This window comes from Oncorhynchus masou, chromosome 7, assembly GCF_036934945.1.
Source record: "Oncorhynchus masou masou isolate Uvic2021 chromosome 7, UVic_Omas_1.1, whole genome shotgun sequence".
NCBI lineage: Eukaryota > Metazoa > Chordata > Actinopteri > Salmoniformes > Salmonidae > Oncorhynchus > Oncorhynchus masou.
This window is the reverse complement of record NC_088218.1, coordinates 6,987,228-6,999,727: the sequence shown is the minus strand read 5'-3', so window position 1 is coordinate 6,999,727 and position 12,500 is coordinate 6,987,228. Positions and strand designations below refer to the sequence as shown.

Sequence of the window (12,500 nt, the reverse complement as noted above, 5' to 3'; positions counted from 1 at the left end):
TAGGGCATAGGGTACCATTTGGGCCATAGCAATCTGAGCCAATTCCCACCGGCTAATGAATTCATTACATTGGTATTAATTACACTTATAGACCGGAAGTAGAGCCAAGTGTTTCTGACAGAGGCCTGACCGGGGTGAGTATGGCTGGCATTAACTGGTGTAACCAATTTTTGATTGTGATTTATACGAGTCATTTCAATACCTGAAATGTTAATTTGTTATCATTTCCCAGAGTTCCTCTGGGCCATCCCTCATTACCCCGCCTGTCCCCCTGACAGTATAATCAAGAGATGTGGAATCGATATACACACATATCTCTGAGCACTGAGGCTGAGAAACATAATTTATCAGCATTGGGGAGGAGACAGAGAGGTAAGGGGTGGTATATGGGAGGAGACAGAGAGGTTAGGGGTGGTATATGGGAGGAGACAGAGAGGTTAGGGGTGGTATATGGGAGGGAGGAGTTAGGGGTGGTATATGGGAGAGTCAGAGAGAGGTAAGGGGTGGTATATGGGAGGAGACATGGGAGGAGACAGAGAGGTTAGGGGTGGTATATGGGAGGAGACAGAGAGGGAGGGGTGGTACAGACATCAGGATTGGGGTTAGGAGACAGAGAGGTAAGGGGTGGTACAGACATCATGATTGGGGAGGAGATAGAGAGGGGAGGGGTGGTACAGACATCAGGATTGGTTAGGAGACAGAGAGGTAAGGGGTGGTATACGGGAGGAGACAGAGAGGTAAGGGGTGGTATATGGGAGGAGACAGAGAGGTAAGGGATGGTATATGGGAGGAGACAGAGAGGTAAGGGGTGGTATATGGGAGGAGACAGAGAGGTAAGGGGTGGTATATGGGAGGAGACAGAGAGGTAAGGGATGGTATATGGGAGGAGACAGAGAGGTAAGGGGTGGTATACGGGAGGAGACAGAGAGGTAAGGGGTGGTATATGGGAGGAGACAGAGAGGTAAGGGGTGGTATATGGGAGGAGACAGGAGGTAAGGGATGGTATATGGGAGGAGACAGAGAGGTAAGGGATGGTATATGGGAGGAGACAGGAGGTAAGGGGTGGTATATGGGGAGGAGACAGAGAGGGAGGGGTGGTATATGGGAGGAGACAGAGGAGGGGTGGTATGGGAGGAGACAGAGAGGGGAGGGGTGGTACAGACATCAGGATTGGTTAGGAGACAGAGAGGGGTGGTATATGGGAGGAGACAGAGGGTAAGGGGTGGTATATGGGAGGAGACAGAGAGGTAAGGGGGTGGTATATGGGAGGAGACAGAGAGGTAAGGGTGGTGGGAGGAGACAGAGAGGTAAGGGGTGGTATATGGGAGGAGACAGAGAGGTAAGGGGTGGTATATGGGAGGAGACAGAGAGGTAAGGGATGGTATATGGGAGGAGACAGAGAGGTAAGGGGTGGTATATGGGAGGAGACAGAGAGGTAAGGGGTGGTATATGGGAGGAGACAGAGAGGTAAGGGGTGGTATATGGGAGGAGACAGAGAGGTAAGGAGTGGTACAGACATCAGGATTGGTTAGGAGACAGAGAGGTAAGGGGTGGTATATGGGAGGAGACAGAGAGGTAAGGGGTGGTATATGGGAGGAGACAGAGAGGTAAGGGGTGGTATATGGGAGGATATGGGAGGAGACAGAGAGGTAAGGGGTGGTATATGCGGGAGGAGACAGAGAGGTTAGGGGTGGTATATGGGAGGAGACAGAGAGGGGTGGTATATGGGAGGAGACAGAGAGGTTAGGGGTGGTATATGGGAGGAGACAGAGAGGTTAGGGGTGGTATATGGGAGGACAGAGAGGTAAGGGGTGGTATATGGGAGGAGACAGAGAGGGAGGGTGGTATATGGGAGGAGACAGAGGAGGGGTGGTATATGGGAGGAGACAGAAGGAGGGGTGGTACAGACATCAGGATTGGTTAGGAGACAGAGAGGTAAGGGGTGGTACAGATATCAGGGGGTGGTATATTAAGGGGTGGTATATGGGAGGAGATAGAGAGGTAAGGGGTGGTATATGGGAGGAGACAGAGAGGTAAGGGGTGGTATATGGGAGGAGACAGAGAGGTAAGGGTGGTATATGGGAGGAGACAGGAGGTAAGGGGTGGTATATGGGAGGAGACAAGAGATAAGGGTGGTATATGGGAGGAGACAGAGAGGTAAGGGGTGGTATATGGGAGGAGACAGAGAGGTAAGGGGTGGTATATGGGAGGAGACAGAGAGGTAAGGGGTGGTATATGGGAGGAGACAGAGAGGTAAGGGTGGTATATGGGAGGAGACAGAGAGGTAAGGGATGGTATATGGGAGGAGACAGAGAGGTAAGGGGTGGTATACGGGAGGAGACAGAGAGGGGGGGTGGTATATGGGAGGAGACAGAGAGGTTAGGGGTGGTATATGGGAGGAGACAGAGAGGTAAGGGGGTGGTATATGGGAGGAGACAGAGAGGTTAGGGATGGTATATGGGAGGAGACAGAGAGGTAAGGGGTGGTATATGGGAGGAGACAGAGAGGTAGGGGTGGTATATGGGAGGAGACAGAGAGGTAAGGGGTGGTATATGGGAGGAGACAGAGAGGTAAGGGGTGGTATATGGGAGGAGACAGAGAGGTACAGGGATGGTATATGGGAGGAGACAGAGAGGTAGGGGGTGGTATATGGGAGGAGACAGAGAGGTAAGGGTGGTATATGGGAGGAGACAGAGAGGTAGGGGGTGGTATATGGGAGGAGACAGGAGGTAAGGGATGGTATATGGGAGGAGACAGAGAGGTAAGGGGTGGTATATGGGAGGAGACAGAGAGGTATAAGGGATGGTATATGGGAGGAGACAGAGGTAAGGGTAGGGGTGGTATATGGGAGGAGACAGAGGAGGTATATGGGAGGAGACAGAGAGGTAAGTGGTACAGACATCATGATTGGGGAGGAGGAGACAGGGGTTTATGGGAGGAGACAGAGAGGTAAGGGGTGGTATATGGGAGGAGACAGAGAGGTAAGGGGTGGTATATGGGAGGAGACAGAGAGGTAAGGGGTGGTATATGGGAGGAGACAGAGAGGTTAGGGGTGGTATATGGGAGGAGACAGAGAGGTTAGGGGTGGTATATGGGAGGAGACAGAGAGGTAAGGGGGTGGTATAGGATTGGAGGAGACAGAGAGGTAGGGGTGGTATATGGGAGGAGACAGAGAGGTAAGGGGTGGTATATGGGAGGAGACAGAAAGGTAGGGGGTGGTATATGGGAGGAGACAGAGAGGTCTAGGGGTGGTATTGGGAGGAGACAGAGAGGTTAGGGGTGGTATAAATGGTATATGGGAGGAGACAGAGAGGTCTAGGGGGTGGTACAGACATCAGGATTGGTTAGGAGACAGAGAGGTAAGGGTGGGAGGAGACAGAGAGGTAGGGGTGGTATATTAGGGGTGGTTATAGGTAGGGGGTGGTTTGGGAGGAGACAGAGAGGTAAGGGTTATGGGAGGAGACATAAGAGGTGGTATATGGGAGGAGACAGAGAGGTAAGGGGTGGTATATGGGAGGAGACAGAGAGGTAGGGATGGTATATGGGAGAGACAGAGAGGTAAGGGTGGTATTGGAGGAGACAGAGAGGTTAGGGGTGGTATATGGGAGGAGACAGAGAGGTAGGGGGTGGTATATGTAGGGGTCTATGGGAGGAGACAGAGAGGTTTGGTATATGGGAGGAGACAGAGAGGTTAGGGGTGGTATATGGGAGGAGACAGAGAGGTAGGGGGTGGTTGGGAGGAGACAGAGAGGGGGGGGTGGTATATAGAGAGGTAAGGGATGGTATATGGGAGGAGACAGAGAGGTTATATGGGGTAAATGGGAGGAGACAGGTAAGGGGTTTATGGGAGGAGACAGAGAGGTAAAGGGTGGTATATGGGAGGAGACAGAGGGGGAGGGGTGGTATATGGGAGGAGACAGAGAGGTAAGGGGTGGTATATGGGAGGAGACAGAGGTAAGGGGTGGTATATGGGAGGAGACAAAGAGGGAGGGGTGGTATATGGGAGGAGACAGAGCCTAAGGGTGGTATTGGGAGGAGACAGAGAGGTAAGGGTGGTATATGGGAGGAGACAGAGAGGGAGGGGGTGGTACAGACATCAGGATTGGTTTCGTCTTGGTATATGGGAGGAGACAGAGAGGTTTGTATGGGAGGAGACAGAGAGGTTAGGGGTGGTATATGGGAGGAGACAGGTTGGTATATGGGAGAGGACAGAGAGGTAGGGTGGTTATGGGAGGAGACAGAGAGGTTGGTACAGACATCATCATTGGGAGGAGACAGAGAAGGGGGTGGTATATGGGAGGAGACAGAGAGGTAAGGGGTGGTATGGAGGAGACAGAGAGGTAAGGGGTGGTATATGGGAGAGGACAGGAGGTAAGGGGTGGTATATGGGAGGAGACAGAGAGGTAAGGAGTTACAGACATTGATTGGTTCGGGACAGAGAGGTAGGGTGGTATATGGGAGGAGAGAGGGTTTGGGAGGAGATGAGAGGTTAGGGTATGGGAGGAGACAGAGATGTCTATGGGAGGTTTTCTAGGTCATGATTGGTTTAGGTGGTATTTGAGAGGTCTGGGAGGAGACAGAGGTAAGGGGTCATTGGGAGGAGAGAGAGAGGTAAGGGGTGGTGGGAGGAGACTATGGGAGGAGACAGAGAGGACTGTCACATCCTGACCTGGATATCTCTATTTTATTTATATTTTGGTTGGTCAGGGTGTGACTAGGGGTGGGTATGCTAGTTTTTGTATTGTCTAGGGTTTTGTAGGTCTAGGGGTATGTCTAGTAGGTCTAGGGTTTTGTAGGTCTAGGGTTTTGTAAGTCTAGGGTTTTGTAGGTCTAGAGTTTTGTAGGTCTAGGCGTTTTTGTATTTCTATGTTGGCTGATGGTTCCCAAACAGAGACAGCTGTTTATCGTTGTCTCTGATTGGGGATCATATTTAGGTAGCCATTTCCCTTTGGTGTTTGTGGGATCTGTCTATGTGAAGTTGCCTGTCAGCACTCGTTTGTATTGCTTCACGTTTTGTCTTGTTATTTTGTTAGTTTGTTCAGTATTCATTCTTTAAATAAATAAGAATGTACGTATACCACGCTCTTGGACCGATCATTATAACGAACGTGACAATTATGGGGATACCTTTGGGACAGATGTCATTATGGGGGTACAGTATGTGGGTACCTTTGGGACAGATGTCATTATGTGGGTACCTTTGGGACAGATGTCATTATGGGGGTACAGTATGTGGGTACCTTTGGGACAGATGTCATTATGTGGGTACCTTTGGGACAGATGTCATTATGGGGGTACAGTATGCGGGTACCTTTGGGACAGATGTCATTATGTGGGTACCTTTGGGACAGATGTCATTATGGGGGTACAGTATGTGGGTACCTTTGGGACAGATATCAGTGCAAGGGATGCACATCTTGATGCGGTTCTCCTCTACTTCCATCTTGTTGCTGGGACAAGCCCTCACACAGGAGCTGTGGTCCACCACAAAGTTATCTGGGACACAACACACAGATATAACAACTTTACTCTTCACATTACAGAATCTCTTCCACAGGGCTGTCCTAGATGGTTGTCTATAACTTTACTCTACACATTACAGAAACTCTTCCACAGGGCTGTCCTAGATGGTTGTCTATAACTTTACTCTACACATTACAGAAACTCTTCCACAGGGCTGTCCTAGATGGTTGTCTATAACTTTACTCTACACATTACAGAAACTCTTCCACAGGGCTGTCCTAGATGGTTGTCTATAACTTTACTCTACACATTACAGAAACTCTTCCACAGGGCTGTCCTAGATGGTTGTCTATAACTTTACTCTTCACATTACAGAAACTCTTCCACAGGGCTGTCCTAGATGGTTGTCTATAACTTTACTCTTCACATTACAGAAACTCTTCCACAGGGCTGTCCTAGATGGTTGTGTGCACGTGTCTGTGTCAGTCCCCTGAATTGATTTGTACATCAATAGTTTAGGGTCATGGTTCATGCCAGCATTATACATGGTGTGGGTCATGGGTCATGCCAGCATTATGCATGGTGTGGGTCATGGGTCATGCCAGTGTTATGCGTGGTGTGAGTCAAGGGTCATGCCAGTGTTATGTATGGTGTGGGTCAAGGGTCATGCCAGTGTTATGCATGGTGTGGGTCAAGGGTCATGCCAGCGTTATGCATGGTGTGGGTCAAGGGTCATGCCAGTGTTATGCATGGTGTGGGTCAAGGGTCATGCCAGCGTTATGCATGGTGTGGGTCAAGGGTCATGCCAGCGTTATGCATGGTGTGGGTCAAGGGTCATGCCAGTGTTATGCATGGTGTGGGTCAAGGGTCATGCCAGTGTTATGCATGGTGTGGGTCAAGGGTCATGCCAGCGTTATGCATGGTGTGGGTCAAGGGTCATGCCAGTGTTATGCATGGTGTGGGTCAAGGGTCATGCCAGTGTTATGCATAGTGTGGGTCAAGGGTCATGCCAGCGTTATGCATGGTGTGGGTCAAGGGTCATGCCAGTGTTATGCATGGTGTGGGTCAAGGGTCATGCCAGTGTTATGCATGGTGTGGGTCAGGTAACCGGTTCTTACGGGGACACTTCTCCACACAGAAGGATCCATAGGTGTACTTGGCCCGTGGGTTGGATTCCAGCTGGAAGGTGGTGGGGTTGTACACAAAGGGCTGGGGGCACTGGGTCACGCACGCCCCGCTGTCGTTGAAGTTGGTGCAGGCCTGGAATGGAAACATTAGGAACACACAGTTTGAGGGTGTAGGAGCGTAGGGTAGGACTCAATTTAACCAGCCACAGTAATGTACATTGACGTTGTCTTTGTTTAGAAACTACTGTCTGGGCAAACGCATTTTATTCTGAAATGTGTAAGCATGTACGTGTTAGAGCAGTCTACCTGGTAGTGGTATGTTTTACAACAGACTACCGTAAACCATATGGGGGTTTTACTTCACACTGGGATACAGAGCTATTATGTAAACACTACAAGATGGGTTAGATGGGATTGAGCCCTGAGGAACACAAGGACACACCACTGTTTACTATTTACTACATGATCAGTCGTTTTTAGCCAGGTTTAATCATATTACAGTATACAGGTCATACTGGATCTGCAGCCAAAACACTCTTATCCTCCAGGTCATACTGTATCTGCAGCCAAAACACTCTTATCCTCCAGGTCATACTGTATATGCAGCCAAAACACTCTTATCCTCCAGGTCATACTGTATCTGCAGCCAAAACACTCTTATCCTCCAGGTCATACTGTATATGCAGCCAAAACACTCTTATCCTCCAGGTCATACTGGATCTGCAGCCAAAACACTCTTATCCTCCAGGTCATACTGGATCTGCAGCCAAAACACTCTTATCCTCCAGGTCATACTGGATCTGCAGCCAAAACACTCTTATCCTCCAGGTCATACTGGATCTGCAATCCTCCAGGTCAAAACACTCTTATCCTCCAGGTCATACTGGATCTGCAGCCAAAACACTCTTATCCTCCAGGTCATACTGGATCTGCAGCCAAAGCACTCTTATCCTCTAGGTCATACTGGATCTGCAGCCAAAACACTCTTATCCTCCAGGTCATACTGGATCTGCAGCCAAAACACTCTTATCCTCCAAGCCTCCAGACACACCATATATGAGTCAACTGTTAGTCAAATAGAAGCCATTGATCCGAAGGCTAAATGGTGAAATGTTTTCCTCATAAAAAGTTTAACTTGTCTGTCGTCAGTGTTTGCGACCTCTAATAGCGACTAGTAATTGAATTGGATAAGGCTCTATACGTTACAACTGTAATATCGCTCTGTTAGTAGAAAACATTCCTTCATTAAATGAACAGAACATTTTAGGGGGGTGAAGGATCATAATTAGAATAATAAATTAGCCATTTGGTTGTTTCATCTGAGGAGGAGTCAGTAGACTTCTACAGTCTATTAAACACACAGAGATGTGTCTTTCAGTAACTGGGGAATTAGAGAATGTGTGTGAATTCTGTTGTTGTGTTGGGAGAGTAATGTGTGTGTGAGGGGGGTTAACTGTGGATAACTGTGTAGGTGTCTGTGTGTATGCGCGGGCATCTGTGTGTTTGTGTGTGTGTGTCCACGTACGAAGCAGTCTGTGTCCTTGGGTCCCGAGCAGCCCCCAGCACACTCCCTGTGGCAGCAGTTACTGACGTAGGGGCCGAAGCAACGGCCGTCACACTGCTCAGCACACACAGTCTTGGTCACTGTGGAGAGCACAGGGTTTACATTACTGACAGAGGTATACGCACACACACACACACACGCATGCACGCACGCACGCACGCATGCACACACACACACACACACACACACACACACAATGCACTGCCAGTTATATCGTGTAAGTTATAGCTCTCCATAGAAAATGCCTGATATGGAATGTGGTCAATGATAAATCAATCCCTACACCCCTGTTTTATGACACTGGGTTTATACCCTGTTGAGAAGAGGATCCCAACAACACACACTTCACACAGTGGCATAATAATTCTGGGTTGTCAAAGCCTTGCGTTTAAGTGCTCACTTCCTGTCCCTCTGTGTGGGAACATAATGAAGTGGTAGGACAGAAAGCCGTGGAGCTCTTAGCTCTATTATTCTGACTGAGGAACTGCAAAGAAAAGACCAATCACTCTCTATGGTTGTCTATGACGACTGGAGTTCACCCTGTCATTACACAGAGGAGTGTTACAGTGAAATCCACAGCTGCTTGATCTCTCTTTGTTTCTCTCGCTCTTTCTCTCTCTTTCTCTTTGTTTCTCTCTCTCTGTTTCTCTCGCTCTTACTCTTTCTTTCTCTTTGTTTCTCTCTCTCTGTTTCTCTCTCTTTCTCTCTCTCTGTTTATCTCTCTCTTTCTCCCTCTTTCTCTCTCTGTTTCTCTCTCGTTCTCTCGTTCTCTTTCTGTTTATCTCTCTCTTTCTCTCTGTCTCTCCCTCTTTCTCTTTCTCTCTCTCTGTTTCTCTCTCTTTCTGTTTCTCTCTCTCTTTCTCTCTCTTTCTCTCTGTTTCTCTCTCTGTTTCAATCTCTGTTGCTCTCTCTGTTGCTCTCTCTGTTTCTCTCTCTGTTTCTCTCTCGTTCTCTCTCTCTTTCTGTTCATCTCTCTCTTTCTCTTTGTTTATCTCTCTCTGTTTCTCTCTCTCTGTTTCTCTCTCTCTGTTTCTCTCCCTGTTTCTCTCTCATCCCCTCTCTCTTTCTGTTTCTCTCTCTTTCTCTCTCTCTCTTTGTTCTCTCTCTCTTGCTCTCTCTCTCTTGCTCTCTCTCTCTTGCTCTCTCTGACCTTGTGTGTAAGTGTAAGTGTGAGTGTAAGTGTAAATGTGAGTGTGTGTGTGTGTGGTTTGTGTGGATGGTTATCTGACATGTTTTGTTTGTGTGTGTGTGTTTTGTGTAATACATACAGCTTTGGCACTGGTTGTCCTGATGGCCCCAGCAGCGTCCGTTACAAGAGCGATGACATCGTTTGCCTGCGGACCACACACACACACACACACACACACACACACACACACACACACACACACACACACACACACACACACACACACACACACACACACACACACACAAACACACAAACAAAACATGTCAGATAACCATCCACACAAACACACACACACACACACACACACAAACCTCCATCCTCCAACCCACCACCCATAAACATCCTCTCACCACCCGTTAACCGTTCCCCCCTTAACACACCCTTTCTCAGAAACCACCCTCAGATTGTGCTCAGTGAGTGGGTGAGTGTGCTCAGTGAGTGGGTGAGTGCGCTCTGAGAGTGGGTGAGTGTGCTCTGAGAGTGGGTGAGTGTGCGCTGAGAGTGGGTGAGTGTGCTCTGATGGTGGGTGAGTGTGCACTGAGAGTGGGTGAGTGTGCTCTGAGAGTGGGTGAGTGTGCTCTGAGAGTGGGTGAGTGTGCTCTGATGGTGGGTGAGTGTGCGCTGAGAGTGGGTGAGTGTACTATGAGAGTGGGTGAGTGTGCTCTGAGAGTGGGTGAGTGTACTATGAGAGTGGGTGAGTGTGCTCTGAGAGTGTGTGAGTGTACCATGAGAGTGGGTGAGTGTGCTCTGAGAGTGGGTGAGTGTACTCTGAGAGTGGGTGAGTGTACTCTGAGAGTGGGTGAGTGTACTCTGAGAGTGGGTGAGTGTACTATGAGAGTGGGTGAGTGTGCTCTGAGAGTGGGTGAGTGTACTATGAGAGTGGGTGAGTGTGCTCTGAGAGTGGGTGAGTGTGTTCTGAGAGTGGGTGAGTGTACTATGAGAGTGGGTGAGTGTGCTCTGAGAGTGGGTGAGTGTACTATGAGAGTGGGTGAGTGTACTATGAGAGTGGGTGAGTGTGTTCTGAGAGTGGGTGAGTGTACTATGAGAGTGGGTGAGTGTACTATGAGAGTGGGTGAGTGTGCTCTGAGAGTGGGTGAGTGTACTATGAGAGTGGGTGAGTGTGCTCTGAGAGTGGGTGAGTGTGTTCTGAGAGTGGGTGAGTGTACTATGAGAGTGGGTGAGTGTGCTCTGAGAGTGGGTGAGTGTACTATGAGAGTGGGTGAGTGTACTATGAGAGTGGGTGAGTGTGTTCTGAGAGTGGGTGAGTGTACTATGAGAGTGGGTGAGTGTACTATGAGAGTGGGTGAGTGTGCTCTGAGAGTGGGTGAGTGTGTTCTGAGAGTGGGTGAGTGTACTATGAGAGTGGGTGAGTGTGCTCTGAGAGTGGGTGAGTGTACTATGAGAGTGGGTGAGTGTACTATGAGAGTGGGTGAGTGTGTTCTGAGAGTGGGTGAGTGTACTATGAGAGTGGGTGAGTGTGCTCTGAGAGTGGGTGAGTGTGCTCTGAGAGTGGGTGAGTGTGTTCTGAGAGTGGGTGAGTGTACTATGAGAGTGGGTGAGTGTACTATGAGAGTGGGTGAGTGTACTATGAGAGTGGGTGAGTGTACTATGAGAGTTGGTGAGTGTACTATGAGAGTGGGTGAGTGTGTTCTGAGAGTGGGTGAGTGTGCTCTGAGAGTGAGGGAGTGTACTATGAGAGTGGGTGAGTGTACTATGAGAGTGGGTGAGTGTGCTCTCATTGTTCTCGCTGGCTCTCTCTGGGTCTACAGTAAGTATGAGGGACAAGGATCCACTCCCAGTCAAGTCATCTCTCTCAGGCAAAAAGTGGGGACATGACACATAACAGTTATCATAGCCCACCGTCAGTGAGCGTGAATGGGCCTGTCATCATCAGGCTTTAATTGACTATGTGGTAATTACATGCTGAAGTAGAGGGCTGAGTGAATGTCACCCTCGGCCCCCTGCCTGCCTGTGAAATTACGCCTCGCTCACTCCAAAAATTATTATGTTAAATAGCGACAACTGGCAACCTCAAAGAAAGCCTCAATCTGGCAACCTGGGCTCCCACGCACTCCGAGCCACTCTCTCATTTTATGCCAACTCGTATTGTCTTATACTCCCTCTCCTCTGTCCTCTCCTCCGTCCTCTCTTCCGTCCTCTCCTCCTTCCTCTCTTCTGTCCTCTCCTCTGTCCTCTCCAGTCCTCTCCTCCGTCCTCTCCTCCGTCCTCTCTTCCGTCCTCTCCTCTGTCCTCTCCTCTGTCCTCTCTTCTATCCTCTCTTCTGTCCTCTCCTCTGTCCTCCCCTCTGTCCTCTTCTGTCTTCTCCTCTGCCCTCTCTTATGTCCTCTCCTCTGTCCTCTCCTCTGTCCTCTCCTCCTTCCTCTCCTCTGTCCTCTCTTCTGTCCTCTCCTCTGTCCTCTCCTCTGTCCTCTCCTCTGTCCTCTCTTCTATCCTCTCTTCTGTCCTCTCTTCTGTCCTCTCTTATGTCCTCTCTTATGTCCTCTCCTCTGTCCTCTCCTCTGTCCTCTCCTTTGTCCTCTCCTCTGTCCTCTCCTATGTCCTCTCTTCTGTCCTCTCTTATGTCCTCTCCTCTGTCCTCTCTTATGTCCTCTCCTCTGTCCTCTCCTCTGTCCTCTCCTCTGTCCTCTCCTCTGTCCTCTCCTATGTCCTCTCTTCTGTCCTCTCTTATGTCCTCTCTTATGTCCTCTCCTCTGTCCTCTCCTATGTCCTCTCCTCCGTCCTCTCATCTGTCCTCTCTTCTTCTTCTAACATCTCAAACAGACACCTTGTGGGGAGAATCTACATGCTCACTCGAGCGTTGTGTGACATTTCGTGGTCATACGTGCTGTTTTTAGTGGTCACTGTGACATTCAGTGACATTTTCTACACTGATATTGAATGCATATCATGCCCTCACTTTTCCTTGGCATACAATGCAATCTAGGGAGGGGAAAACAAATTGAAAATGTGGAGAAGGTTTGAGGGAGTGGACTTGGAACTAAAATGGCGGTGTGTTTTGACACACAGTGGCCGGTAGCCAATGGCTGTGTGTTTCGACACACAATGGCCGGTAGCCAATGGCTGTGTGTTTCGACACACAATGGCCGGTAGCCAATGGCTGTATGTTTTGACACACAGTGGCCGGTAGCCATAT

The 12,500-nt window shown here is 49.3% G+C and overlaps 1 pseudogene; it reads right to left on the bottom strand.

Annotated features, from left to right (window-relative positions):
* Positions 1–12,500, bottom strand: part of LOC135542932 (receptor tyrosine-protein kinase erbB-4-like) — a 235,145-nt pseudogene that overhangs the window by 68,582 nt on the left and 154,063 nt on the right.